Source organism: Anabrus simplex, chromosome 9 (assembly GCF_040414725.1).
Source record: "Anabrus simplex isolate iqAnaSimp1 chromosome 9, ASM4041472v1, whole genome shotgun sequence".
Taxonomy (NCBI): domain Eukaryota; kingdom Metazoa; phylum Arthropoda; class Insecta; order Orthoptera; family Tettigoniidae; genus Anabrus; species Anabrus simplex.
Genome location: NC_090273.1, coordinates 76,264,624 through 76,279,678, shown reverse-complemented (window position 1 = coordinate 76,279,678; position 15,055 = coordinate 76,264,624). Strand labels below are relative to the sequence as shown.

The window sequence follows — 15,055 nt, the reverse complement described above, 5'->3', positions numbered from 1 at the left end:
GGCTACCGTAATGTCAGTGCGTGAGAAAGTGCCGTGCGCCGCGCTAAATTGTGTTGGTTTCTCTGTATTCAGAATGGGTTTGCGTTACCTATGAGTAGTACCGCCATGCGAGGAACACCATGGGCCTGCGTTGCTTGTGAGCAGTGCCTTTATGTGAGGAGCACAATGGATCTACATTACCTGTGACCATGTGAGGAACACCATGAGTTTACCTTACCTGTGATTAGAAGCATTATATGTCCGACTCGTTGGCAGAATGGTCAGCGTACTGGCCTTCGGTTCAGAGGGTACCGGGTTCGATTCCCGGCCGGGTCGGGGATTTTAACCTTCATTGGTTAATTCCAATGGCTCGGGGGCTGGGTGTTTGTGCTGTCCCCAACATCCCTGCAACTCACACACCACACACAACACTATTCTCCACCACAATAACACGCAGTTACCTACACATGGCAGATGCCGCCCACCCTCATCGGAGGGTCTGCCTTACAAGGGCTGCACTCGGCTAGAAATAGCCACACGAAATTTTAAAAAAATAAATTAAAGAAGCATTATATGGGGAACAACATGGTTCTGCGTTACCACTGATTAGTACCATTATGAGGAGCCAGTAACCTGAATTTCGGACCCTCTTTGTGTAGCAAGTATCATCTCAGAAAATAAGGCATTGTGAATTGCATCCACTGATTGTTTTGAATTAATGGTCATTTTTAATCATATTCGTTTTAGATTCTAGATTCTATTTTGAATTTTAATTACCGTTTCTTTTCGTTGCACATCATACTACTAGGGCCCAGGACCTAGCAATTATGCCCCTTCAAAGGCCATGATGTCTCATTTCGAGGGGAAGAATTCAACCAACTCTAGTAACCACCTCTGTTTAGAGTTGTGGTTCTAACATCTTGATATTGCCTTTCTATAGAGCCTCGTTATATATTAACTTGGTGTATTTGATTAAGCCTGCCCTTAATCGTGTTTAGAAACTTGCTAACTTACTTAAATTTTCTCCACAGAATTTTACGAACAAGTTTTGGGGTAAGTAGCAGAACTGCTGACGTCAATTAATTTTTTCTAGTAGAAACAGGGAATGAAAACGGACATTGAATAATAAAGAAAGAGGGAGATTTGTAGAGGAGGCAAAGTATACACGGAATAAGGGAAAGAGTGAGAGGGGGGAGATTCATAAAATATAGTTTCTATCAGATAATACGACAGAAAGCAATATATATTCAGCTCTTTTCCAATATGGCTGCCCGTTTGTATGTCTGTCCCTGTGTACAAAAGGTGATGTTTTTTACGCGTGCTATACAACGCTCCGCCTACACACGCTGAAGCTATTGGTTACTGTGTCTTGCGGTCGACGTGCTAGTGCCAGCCAATGAGGCGCCGACATCTGGACTTGCCAATCAAAGGCGCCGCACCCGAGCGCCGGCGCCGAGAGGGTGGGGAGGACGGCCAGAGGCGCTGGAAGGACGAACAGTGGCGCTAGACGCATTCAACTCCGGATCGGACGACGCCGGTAAACCTTGACGGGACTAAGAAAACGGCGGGGAAGAGAACGGTAAGACTGAACAAACAACATCTTCTCAATTAAATTTTCACAAAATTTTTCTCAATTTTTTGCCTGAAAAAAAAAAAACTACTTACATATCTATAAATAGTATAAATTATGAACAAAAATTCTACGAATAATTTGTTTTATATGCTATTATTTCTGTATGTGATTCAAAAGAAGAAATGTTGTCAAAATTAGCGTAGATTTTTCATAATTATTATAGAAGTATCGTAAATTACTTGGAACATATAACAATTTTATTTGTTTTGTTAGGTCCATATATATATTTGACGCCGAAGCTGAATATCCGAAAAAGGTTGCTTAAAATTGTATTATTAAAAGAATTTTGTGTGTACGATAATTCTGTTCGGCATTGTGATGTGAGAAAATTTCAATTTCCACTCGTTTGGGAAAACTTTGCAAAGAAAGCGTGTTAAAATTTGTGATTAATAATAATAATTAAAATGAAAATGAACACCTACTACCTGTTTTCCAGTCAGTGACCGGGTCAGGGACGGAATGAATGAAGCCCCCATCTTGCGGCGAGGATAGGAAGTGTGCCGGCTGCCGAAACCTGTCGCACTCCTCTGGGCAATGATTAATGACTGACAGATGAAATGAAATAATATTGGGGAGTGTTTCTGGAATGAAAGATGACAGGGAAAACCGGAGTATCCGGAGAAAAACCTGTCCTGCCTCCGCTTTGTCCAGCACAAATCTCACTTGGAGTGACCGGGATTTGAACATCGGAACCCAGCGGTGAGAGGCCGGAGTGCTATCGCCTGGGCCACGGAGGCTCCAATTAATAATAATAATAATAATAATAATAATAATAATAATAATAATAATAATAATAATAATATATTTTGGTGGGGGACGTAGTAAGAATACCAGCCAATGAGTGTATGACTTTTGAGTTGTAAACTACATCCCTGAGATTTAAATTTCTCATAAAACAGAGTTACCATTCTCACGATAACGACCTCAGCCGCCGCGCAAAAATTCGAGTTACTCTGCATACTTTATATTATGTTCTATTAGTTGATATGAATTCTGTTAGAGACAACGGAATGTCGGAATTTAAACCTTAACGAGTTCTTAAACGTTCTGGAAGCTAATGACATAGATTTTTGGCATTGGAATGGCTACAGATACAATTTATTAGCCTGTATCGAACCCCCTCAATTGGGAACAAATGGACACCGACTAACCGATGGACCACTGCAATCGACTAGCAAACTTTGTGATTAAAGATATATGTTTGTTAATTAAAAGTGTTTTATCTGAAATTACCATTAAATATCTAAATATGTTTAAATTATGTTTGCCATGTCAATTTGGCTCTAAACGTGTGAAGTTACAGATGTCTCCATGGCTTCAAGTTATTAACGGAATATAAATGTAAAATCCGTCAGGAGGTCGTAAAATTTAAGAAACGAGATTTCCACTTCCGGAGATGCACATGGCCCTGAGGTTCACTCAGCTTACACCAAAAATGAGTACCAGGTTAATTCCTGGGGGCAAAGGCGGCCGGGCGTAGAGCTAACCACTCTACCCTAACAAGTGCCGAGGTTACGGATGGTGGAAGAATTTACCTTCCACTCCTCCAAGGGCCTCCATGCCCTGTACGGAGATGACTTTGCTTTTTTAAATGTAAAATAGATGGGGACTGCTTCCAGAAGTTTGAATTATTGTTTGTTATTGGAAGTTAAATCAATTGAAGTTTTTGCTAGACCTCCAGATCTTCAAAATATCGAAATCTTGACCTTGTTAAACGAGAAAAGTCTATTATTATGTAAAATCAATATTTTTTCACGTAATTGATATAGAATTCGTTGCTGAAGATATATTTCTCACAGTGTGGTTATCCAATGATTAGAGAATTAGTGTACATTTTTGTGTCACAAGGACGGTTTGGATACGCGATTCAACGTTTTCATGTACGGGATAATATCGGTCGGTAAAGGTAGTTTTAATATTGCCGTATTATGTCTGAACATCGGACAGGATACAATCCACTAGTAAATATTAATAATAATGTCTTTTGCTTTACGTCCCACTAACTACTTTTACGGTTTTCGGAGACGCCGAGGTGCCGGAATTTATTCCCGCAGGAGTTCTTTCACGTGGCAGTAAATATACCGACAGGAGGCTGACGTATTTGAACATATTCAAATACCACCGGACCGAGCCAGAATCGAACCTGCCCAGTTGGGGGTCAGAAGGCCAGCGCCTCAAGCGTCTGAGCCACTCAGCCCGCCACTAGACAATAAATAAATAAATAAATAAATAAATAAATAAATAAATAAATAAATTGATTAATTTATTAATATAATATATTTTTTTCTCTAGTAGCTACGTTTGAGGTTATCGTTGACGTCGATGTACGAAATTTTGCTCCCTCAATAATAATAATAATAATAATAATAATAATAATAATAATTTCTTTTTTGCCGGACTGAGTGGCTCAGACGGTTAAGGCGCTGGTCTTCTAACCCAAACTTGGCAGGTTCGATCCTGGCTCAGTCCGGTGGTATTTGAAGGTGCTCAAATACGACAGCCCCGTGTCGGTAGACTTACTGGCACGTAAAAGAACTCCTGCGAGAATAAATTCCGGCACCTCGGCGTCTCCGAAGACCTTAAAAAGTAGTTAGTGGGACGTAAAACAAATAACATTATTATTATTATTATTATTATTATTATTATTAATTATTTTGCATTGCGGAATTTTTCTTCGCGGGATTTCTTTAGCATTGCCTTTAAATGTATCGACTGGTGTAACTCAGCATCTTCAAATACGACCGGACTGAGCCGGGATCGAACCCACGAGCTTGATCTAAACTACAGTACTTGCGCAGTTTTACTGTTGCTGAGCATTTCAGTGAGCGAATGAGATTCAGTAACTAAAGTGGCTTGGTCGAAATTTGAACAATCGAGCATTTGTATTAGCGTGCAATTCTCTTTAGCAGTTGTTACTTCTATTGTCTTGTTACTGCTCTTTTTGTACTAGTGCTTCCCGTTCGAACGTAAAGGAGCCTGCGATTGGATACAACGTGGCTTGAGGAAAGAGCCATCCTAGGATTTACAGAGAATTAAAAATTGGGGAAGAACTGTGGAAGCAATTGCAAGGTTGGGGCTAAATGACGGTTGTGCATCCATCTGCTCTGTCCATGTCCTGTCACTACATGTTTCATTACTTGGCGTTAATCAGCAGTCGTTCGATGAACTTGTAACCTCATATAAAAATAAATTGTTGGAACTGACTCGTTAGTAATACATAAAGGCCGATCATCCTGCATGCCGCTTTTTCGGCATCACACCACTCCCGTATGCCGGTAGGAAACCTTTCTTCTCTTTAGAACGCTGTTGGCAATCCAATCATTTATGATAACTCGTGAAACAGCGGATGCAAAGATTTCAATGGAAGTTCGTCCACAAAAACGGAGTAGTTCTTAAGCCAGGAATTTCTCCGTCTCCCCACAGATCGTGTTCCCTCAGTTTTCCCCTTGCTGATGAGTTGGAGAATCTCATATCGTCCACTCTCATGATGTGTCCGATGTACCTGAGCTTTCGTTATTGTTAGAAGGATTTCTTTCCTGTTTAACAAGTTGAGGACTTCCTCATTGGTCTTCTTTTCTATCCAGGATATTCGAAGCATTCTTCTGTACATGCCGAAAGCTTCAATGTGTTTCTCCAGCAAAAAGGTTGAGCGTCCAGCTTTCAAAACCACACAGAAGGACAGGGAAAATACAGCATCGCAACATCCGAACTCGGAGCTGAAGGTTGAGATCTCTACTGGTGAACAGGGCCTTCACTGTGCTAAACAACTGTTTGGCTTGACTAATCCTGGATACTATTTCATTCTTGGGATAGCAATGCACAGTCACTACAGTCCCAAGTTATTTGAAGGATGACACTTGCTGATGTGCAGGGAGACCCGCTTAGGTGTTTTCGAGAATACAATCAGCTTGGTCTTGCCAATGTTAATGAACAGAAAAATGTTGCACTGATGCGTATAATTTTATTAATAATAAAACAGCAAGGGTAGTGGCTAACACAACAGTATCATCAGCAAAGTGGATGTCATTAATGACATTGCCATTTATCCTGATCTGACATCCTCGACAGCTTTTCTGAACACAGCCTCAGAGGAAACCTATCATGAATCGATAATCAAATTGAAGAAAAGATATACAAACAATAAAACGTACCCGATTACAGTACGTATTGAAAATGCTCTGCTTCAGCCTTTAGATAAACGTTGTAGCGTTCAACCTCTGCAATTCATCCTCTAGAATCTTCAAACGTTCGCTGCGAATTACATTTAAAATGTCTATACCACATGGAAAATACGCTATTCAGAATCCATTAAAACGTACTAAACATATTCCTGTATAAGGAGCAATCACGCTGTATGGCAGCGTATCGCAGACTGGCTGGGGCCATGGAATCACTGAGCGAGCTATATAGGTCAGGTGGCTGTTGCATCATCCACTCACCCAGACACGGCACAGGCGATAACCGGCAACTCGACCGAGGCTCACACTGTATTAGGTTCGATTATTTATTTATTTACTTATTTATTACCAGTATCAGCAGTATTCTGTAAGAAGGAAGTCAGCTCCCAGACGAAACTATATTTACATCGGTCTGTTTTCAGACCAACTTTGCTTTACGGGAGCGAAAGCTGGGTGGACTCAGAATATCTTATTCATAAGTTAGAAGTAACAGACATGAAAGTAGCAAGAATGATCGCTGGTACAATCAGGTGGGAACAATGGCAGGAGGGTACTCGGAATGAGAAGATAAAGGCTAATTTAGGAATGAACTCGATGGATGAAGCTGTACGCATAAACCGGCTTCGGTGGTGGGGTCATGTGAGACAAATGGAGGAGGATAGGTTACCTAGGAGAATAATGGACTCTGTTATGGAGGGTAAGAGAAGTAGAGGGAGACCAAGACGACGATGGTTAGACTCGGTTTCTAACGATTTAAAGATAAGAGGTATAGAACTAAATGAGGCCACAACACTAGTTGCAAATCGAGGATTGTGGCGATGTTTAGTAAATTCTCAGAAGCTTGCAGACTGAACGCTGAAAGGCATAACAGTCTATAATGATAATGAATGAATGAAATAATTATTTATTTATTTTTAATTTTTTTTCAGCTTATCCAAGCTATTTCTGGGGTCTCTGGGGCCACCCACGATCATTTTGATTTTGGTCGGGGGTTTATGACTTGATGCACTTCCTGACCCCACGTGATCTTTGAGAATCTACTGAATCTACTGGAATTCGAACCGCAGCCCTCTGGGTGGGTAGCCAGCAGCTAAGCCACTGACCTAATCACGCCCCCTTTTTATTTACTTATTTATTTAGAATTAGTATTCTTCCGTTTTTCCCACGCTTGTCGGGTCACGGGTGTGAACTGTGTCCCAAATGTTGACTTGGCCCTGTTTTACGGCCGGATGGCCTTCCTCACACCAAAACTATGTAGTGGAATGTAATTAATGATGCCTGTTGTGTTAATATGAGAAGGAGAGTGTTGGGACAAACACAAACACCTAGTACCCAAGCAAGAAAATTACTCAGAAGTGATTAACATCTCCGACTCGGCCGGGAATCGAATTCGGGACCCTCTGAGCTGAAGGCCTCAATGATGACCATTCAGCCAAGTTTTTTGAATTCTTCCTTCATAATGTTCAAGTTACTGTCGGGGCAAGTATTAACGTGCAATAAATTATTACAGTATATTAAAATTAACTGTCACAGCTTAACATTGAAAAAGGAGGGTTACCTAATTGCACTTCTTGTTAAAATATTAATTACCACCACCAACATCACTTAATACTGAAACTGGGCCGCATTTCTTGTTATCCTAACTATACATGTAAATGTTATACCACACAGGAATGCTGTCACGATATTTTGATGGAGTCCCTCAGTACATCTGTTCCAGTGGCTATCCCAAAGCATTGCAGAGTTCCTCAAAGAAATATTGAATAGTTCTTCTGGCATCAAACATCACTGAATCTTGTGATATTCTTCAGATGGAATTACTACTTATAATATTCTATCTTTGACTCATATTTGAGTCCCTTTTGAAATTCCTCAGTGGAGACCCCATGTGTTGTGTATCCCAATAATTAATACTCATCACGTATACGTCTGCATAATGGATTAACAATGGCGAATAATATAGAGGGTGAAAAGTGAAATTTGATTCGTTAAGAAAGACGTGCAGGGCAACCTCGCATTACTCTTTTCGGATAATCCTGTCAGACCTAAGCAGCTTCGCACCTGAAACTACATTACTGTAAAATTACTGTCAGAGTTAACTGCTTGTGACCCCTGGTATGAATTCAGTGGATATCAAGACAATATAATTATGTTTCACTGTCTAGTAATACTTTCCACGTTTTCCGTGGTTTCCCATTTTCACACCAGGCAAATGCCGGGGCTGTACCTTAATTAAGGCCACGGCCGCTTCCTTCCACTTCCTAGGCCTTTCCTATCCCATCGTCGCCATAAGACATATCTGTGTCGGTGCGACGTAAAGCAAGTAGCAAAAAAAAAAATACTTTCCACTGTTCAAATAGATCATATTATCCCTACCGCATTCACTCAGAATGCCTAAAATGTGCCATGGAAAACACTTTGAATCGTCTCTTTAACTGGGATGATGATGTGGTGATATTGTTCTAAGTGGAAAAAGGACGGGATTGTCAGCCAGTCAGTCAATCAGTCATCATTCATCTGAATTTAGGCTGGTCATCCAAGTGGCAGATTCCCTATCTGTTTTTACCAAGTCTTTTTTCAAATAATTTCAAAGAATTTGAAAATTTATTGAACGTCTCCCTTGGTAAATTATTCCAATCCCAAACTCCTCTTCTTATAAACGAATATTTGCTCCAATTTGTCCTCTTTAATTCCATATTTATCTTCATATTGGCATCTTTCCTACTTTAAAAAACTCTAGTCATACTTAATCGTCTATTAATGTCATTCCACGCTAACCCTCCACTGATAGCTCAGAATATACCACTTAGTCGAGCAGCTCGTCTCATTTCTCCCAAGTCTTCCCAGCCCAAACTTTGTAACATTTTCGTAACTCTACTGTTTTGTCGGAAATTCCAGAAAACAAATCTAGCTACTTTTCTTCAGATAGTTTCCATTTCTCGAATAAAGTAATCCTGGTGAAGGTCCCATACACTGGAACCATAATCTACTTGGGGGTCTTACCAGAAACTTATATACGCTCTTCTTTACATCCTTACTACAAATCCTAAACACCCCCATAACCATGTGCAGAGATCTGTACCATTTATTTACAGTCCCCTTTATGTGATTACCCCAATTAAGATCCTTCCATATATTGATACCTACGTATCTATAAGGAACTTTCACCCCATCGCGCCTGTAACATTAATCGAAGACTGAAAATCAAGAGTTCCGGAATTCTCATCGGCTGATGAAATAAAGGAGTCTTTAATGGTGGCGAAATAAAGGATTGCTAAGGTTTCTCAATCGTAGTGTTATTGGGGTCGAAGGCAATGCTAGATTGAGATGTATCGAGTAAATGTGCGAAGGATTTTTGGATCCCGACACTCAACATTGAGAACAACCAAGCAGTTGACAAAGGCAGACTTCAGTCTGTCTAAAGAATGGAAACAGCAGTGGTTATATGAGACTGTTTATGTTTCGGGAGACTTTCCTCTCCCTCGCAGGACTCGGTTTTCACACAAAATATGGCCGAAGTGCATATTTACTCCATAAGTGAGACTTCTGGAGTATAACCCGATTGTGAATGAGGGAAGATACACTAGGCTGTCAAACATATATTCTCCTGATTTGAGTTGTTCATACCAGGGAGCACAATAAGATCTTGGAAAGGTTTCATCATCCCTAATCCAGTGTCTGAATGAACTCATTAGTGGAAGCTAGCATTGTGGCCACCGATTGCCTTCAAACTTTGAGATATTGATTTACGCCAAAAAAATAAACAGATAAGCGACTGAGAGTTTGTGCTTTTGCCTATTATTTAACGAGAAAATGGCGCTTTAAATGTACAAAGTCCAGGACCTCAGCGTTGCTGTGGGCAGAGGCACTTCTTGTGTAGAAGTGTGTTTTATGCTCAAATTCTGCTTCCACTCACATTATATGTATTAATTTGATAATGTTAATTTCAAATAGTATGCTGTGACAATAAATAATAATAATAATAATAATAATAATAATAATAATAATAATAATAATAATAATAAGGGATTGGAATAATTTACCAAGGGAGATGTTCAATAAATTTCCAAATTCTTTGTCATATTTTAGAGGAATTAAAATATATATACGATAGAAAACAGAACACGTATCAGGAGAAAAAGAAATTAATAACTGGAAGAAAATGGACTCAAGGGAAAAAGGAAGAACATTCTCAGAAAATGAAGGAAGTTTGGAAATGAAGAATGTTAAATGCAAAGTAAATTAACCGAAGTTGCATTATCGTACCCTCAAGAGGTTATTCGAATAATAATAAGAAGAAGAAGTGAGAAGAAGAAGAATAAAAATAAGAATATAATAAAGCTACATCAATATGATCAAAATTCAAATTTGAGGAATTTTTAAAGAACAGCTTGCAACGTTGTTGTCTCTACTTCCACGTTTCGAGTATGAGGTGTGCCAGCGCTTCATTTATCCTTCATATTTCTTTCTCCCTTTTCACACGGACAAGTTTTTTTTTGGACTGGGGGTCTGTCTCGAATTGACGTTATCAATTTTTCTGAACCATTTGTAATCATCTGTGTTTGTCATCTGTGTATATAGGTCAGCAGCATCAGCTATGCGTTGCTATAAGAACGAAAATTCGTAGTTACATGTCGTTTATACGTTGATAAAAGAACGTAAGCTCTTTTCCGGACAATAACGAATTTCTAAACGAGTTGCTTCCCGCTAGGCAATCAGAAATAAGGCCTTCTACGGATGATTTTATGCTGCACAGAGTAATAAATTAGTAACAAGATTCTGAGAAACTGCAAAATGACCTCAACAATGTTGTGAGATGGACAGCAGGTGATGGTATGATGATAAACTGGGTTAAAAGTCAGTTTGTGAGTTTCACTAATAGGAAGAGTCGGCTCACTTTTAATTACTGCGTTGATGGGTTGACAGTTCCTTATGAGGATCACTGTAAGTACCTAGGCGTTGATATATGGAAAGATCTTCATTGGGTGATCACATAAATGGGATTGTAAATAAATGTATAGAGATCTCTGCACATGGTTATGAGGGTATTTCCAGGGAGAGGGCACATACGTTTGTGATAAGACCCCAACGAGAGTATGGTTCCAGTATGGGACCTTCACCAGAATTACTTGTTTCGAGAAGTGGAAAAATCCAAAGGAAAGCAGCTCGATTTTTACTGGGCGATTTCTAGGGCCCGGATTCATATACACGAAAAACTCCAAAAATATGCACGCACAGATGCACTAAAAAGGTTGAAAATGAGCACGAAAATATGCAATTAAAATGAAACAAAATACACTTACCAACGCATTATTCATTTTTAACTCAGTGTTAAATTGATAAACATGTTTCATTCCTTGAAAAATGATGCGTGGCAGTAGGTTATCAACAGTTTTCAATATTTTCAGGGGTCAATGACTTTCTCTTGTCAGACAGAATTAATTTATACGCTGAAAATGATCGTTCTACATCGACGGATATAACTTGGCAATACTTGTACACTGGCACTGACTGCTCGGAACATTCTTCTCGCAATGACTGCCTGATTCCACTTATGTAGTTGCTTATGAATTGAATCTTCTTCAGTTCGGGGTTTGAGCTCAGCACCGTGCTGAGTTTCATTTTACCTTTCTCTCCATTTTCACTAGGGGCACCATTAAAAATCTAATGGTGCTTTGAGTTAACTGAAAGGATTCGTGTAGGGGTGCAACGCTTTGAAAGTGACGAATAATGCACATGGATGAAACTGATATCTTTATATACAGTTTCAGCTTCAAATGCGCACTTTGCTTCACGAACACACGCAGTATGACCATCATAAATACTTTTAACTACATCTTTCACTTGATTGAAGTTCTGGTAGAACGATACTGCGGATAACCAAGTTCCCAATCTTAAGAGAACAGGTTCCGGCGGAAGAGATACCTGAGGCAGAGGGGTTTTGTGCAACTGTACACGAGCCGGTGTTTTTAGGAACAATTATTTCCCACATGAAATCACTTTGTTGACAGATGGAAAGATGGTACGTATCTCTTCTGCAATACAATGCAATCCATAGGCCACACATGTGACATGGATGCGATTTGGAAGAAAGTACTCGAAGAGACCGGCCAGCTTTCAACATATACGAAGCTGCTCACGAATAAGGTAGAAATCATTAGCGGCAGTGTTATTTCTATTACTTAAACTATAATGAATGCGTAAAACGATCACACCTGTGATCCTAGGCCCATGGATCATTTGACGGTGATGACACACACGTAGGGGAGAGTTTTATCGAACACAAGAAGTAATTTCAAGTTATTTGGTGTTTATGAAACTAAATTACAAGGTTCCTTAGGTTTTACGCGTTATTTGGGTTGTCTATCTCAGAAAAAATAAGGGGCTGGTGAACCACCCATAAGTTCACCTTACCTGTTTTTTTTATAGGCGTATAGCTCCTTTGATTTAGGGAAGGATTACTATACTCGTAACATTAAAAGAAGCGTTTTGACAGATAGGGCTGGAGGAAGGAACATTGCGCGTACCATTGTACGCTGTTGCCACATTGTTGCATTTCTTTCTCCTTCCCTTCGCTTCCGACTCACTTGTTAGTTCGTTCAGAACTCTGTGTACTGTTGTACGTAACTAAGAAGTGAGAAGTTTGGCAACTCCAAGCAACACGAGCCGACCAGCAGGCTTATCGCCATGGCAACCGCAGTGGGTCCGTCCACGTTTCCATGGCAGCCATACTCCAGACTCCTTTCTCTCCACCCAGGCAGGCAGTAAACTGACATCCTTCTAAGAACCGTCAGAACACATCTTTCAATATTACACCTATAGCTACGGTAGTAAACGCGCGCTAGGTTCAACCCTAAACACTAGGTCCGACTCCGTATCAGAGAGTCGAAATGAGATTGTAATTTATGGAAGAGCACATGGCGCTGAGTTCAGCTCAGGCTGTAAATAAAATGATTATCAGGTTAATTGTTAGCGGGACATGCACGCTGAGATATGAATCAGAGACAGTCTCATGAGGCAGACTCTAAATACAAGTCTCTCGCCTCCGTGACGCTATACACGCCGAGTTTTGTTGCTAGTCTTGATGGAAAGAACATGGAATCCGATTCTCCAGATTGGAGATAGTTCTTACTGTTTGTTGGATAAAGAATGGAAGGAAAAAACGAAGAACTTGGTCTAAGAAATGGTTAACAAACTGAGTAAATTACTCTCAAGTTTCGCTTTTAAAAGACTTGGCGAATACAGCTCCAGAAAATTTCTTTTATTAATTGAGGATGGACGTTCAAACATTTCATACTTTGTTGGAATTGATACGTCCTGGAATTCAAAAACAAGATACAATTATGAAGGGAGCAGTGAGTTTCATGGGAGGATTAGTAGCAAAACTGTGGTAAACGTTCTTTTGCACTTGCGACTTTTTATTTATTTCGCGACGAAATGCACAACGAAAGTTGAGAATTTTCTTGACCCCAAACTCTCTAACAACCTGAGGGAAACGCGTACTCAGGTCCTGCGTCTCCAAAAACCATAGACGTATTTAGCGGTACATAAATTTTTTGTCCCATCGGAGTTCGTCTTCCTTCTTCTTTTTCTTCCTCAGCCTTTTTTAAAATTACTTGTGGTAGGCACTATACGTGCGCCATTGCGTGTTTCTGTGGCGGTTGATGGTGCGATGTAGTGTATTGTTATTCTTTAGACAGAATTGGTGGTTACGAGAGACAGTTCAAATAAAGGTACCTGGAGACAGAAGTTGAAAACTCGTGAAGAAATAATACAACTTCAGAATTGCTAATTTATTTGAAAGGGAACTTATACATTCCGAAACGCACGGAATATCTTCAATTTTTATCTCAGGAAACGCTCATAATTTTCCAATTCCAACTCAAAGTTGAATATTCAATTTATTATCATGGAGAATTTCGGTGACTCATTACCGTTAAGCAAGTGTCAGTTAGTGCAGAAACATAATGAAGAGATTTCATTCAAGATATTAATGAGTTTACAGTGAGGTAAATATATATCCGATATAAATGCTTTTAAATGATAATTAAGCGTACATTGTCTGAGGGTGAACATAAAAAAAGGTCAAAGTAATTTAATCTTCCTGGAGAGACAATAGTAAAGATGTCCTCCTTCCTTATTTTCACTAGTAAGATGGTTCGAGTGGCTACCACTACGTCTTTCCACCTATGACGCAGGAAATTGGTTAATATAAATGCTGTAGGCTGAGTGAATTGCACAACCACTCGTCTCCCCATACTCCTTTCCGATCTTCTACACTTCTGAATAGGAAAACGAATCTATGTCTTTCCGAACGAATCACATGCTTCAGTACTCCATCTACTTCTTACTAAAACTTCATCATTATCTGATCTTTCTCGACCGTTTCTAATACGTCCTTGTAAGCAACTCCAAGAGTTTTATATCAGCTTTTGTTAAGGTCTGCTATATAATGAACCACAGATATTGAGCATGCCATAAAATACGACGATAATTCACGATTTTAATGTATAGAAGTTGTAAACTTCCTATTTTCTCTGAAAACTAGCGGAAGAGTTAAAGAGTTAAAGACCACCCCGGAGTAACGATCAAACAAAAAAATCAGATTTTTTTCAGAAGGGAGGAAAATTATTTTGAGGATTTATTTCATGTCATACATTACTTGAACTATTTGCATATGGAAATGTACAAATGAGTTCATCTACTGTATTAAAATCAATATTTTACTTTTATAAATTAAAGTTTAAAATATAATGTATGAATTGTAAGTGATGCCATTGAAAATAATCTGCAAGTATGTCTTACGTTTGTATATAACAAAAGAGAAACCCTGTGCATGCACTTGGAACATAAATGATACCAATTAATATTAGTGTAATAATAAAAATAACGGCAATAAAAATTTAAAGAAAAATATTTCAAATTATAGATATGATTTAGTCCATAGTCTTTATTACACCTGGTGATGAATCAACACAAACACTTGACAGATGTTCCATCCTCACACCACGAAGGACAAAGTTCTGCTGGTTGTTAGCTTGAAGTTCAAATGTAAGACATAAAATGACACCACAGCGCAGAGGCAAGATGATACACGCCATTTCCACTGAAACCTCACTTTTCAAATTTATTTTGGTTAGATCCTTATTCCGGAGTGGTCTTTCATTCACTTCTTTCATAACTTACCTGGTTATTGTCAACCACAGTGTATATTGGTATAAGTGCTGAGGTATACAGTGTGAAGCGAAATTCGCGCACTCGGGCG

General features: G+C 39.3%; 1 protein-coding gene across 1 annotated transcript in view; it reads left to right on the top strand.

Moving 5' to 3' along the window:
* The first annotated feature begins 1,482 nt into the window (after positions 1–1,482).
* VGlut (Vesicular glutamate transporter) overlaps positions 1,483–15,055 on the top strand; it is a 511,784-nt gene continuing 498,211 nt past the window's right edge. Inside the window, exon 1 of the mRNA XM_067154057.2 lies at positions 1,483–1,558. The gene's annotated coding sequence lies outside the window, so the exon portion shown is untranslated. The remainder of the gene's footprint in view (positions 1,559–15,055) is intronic.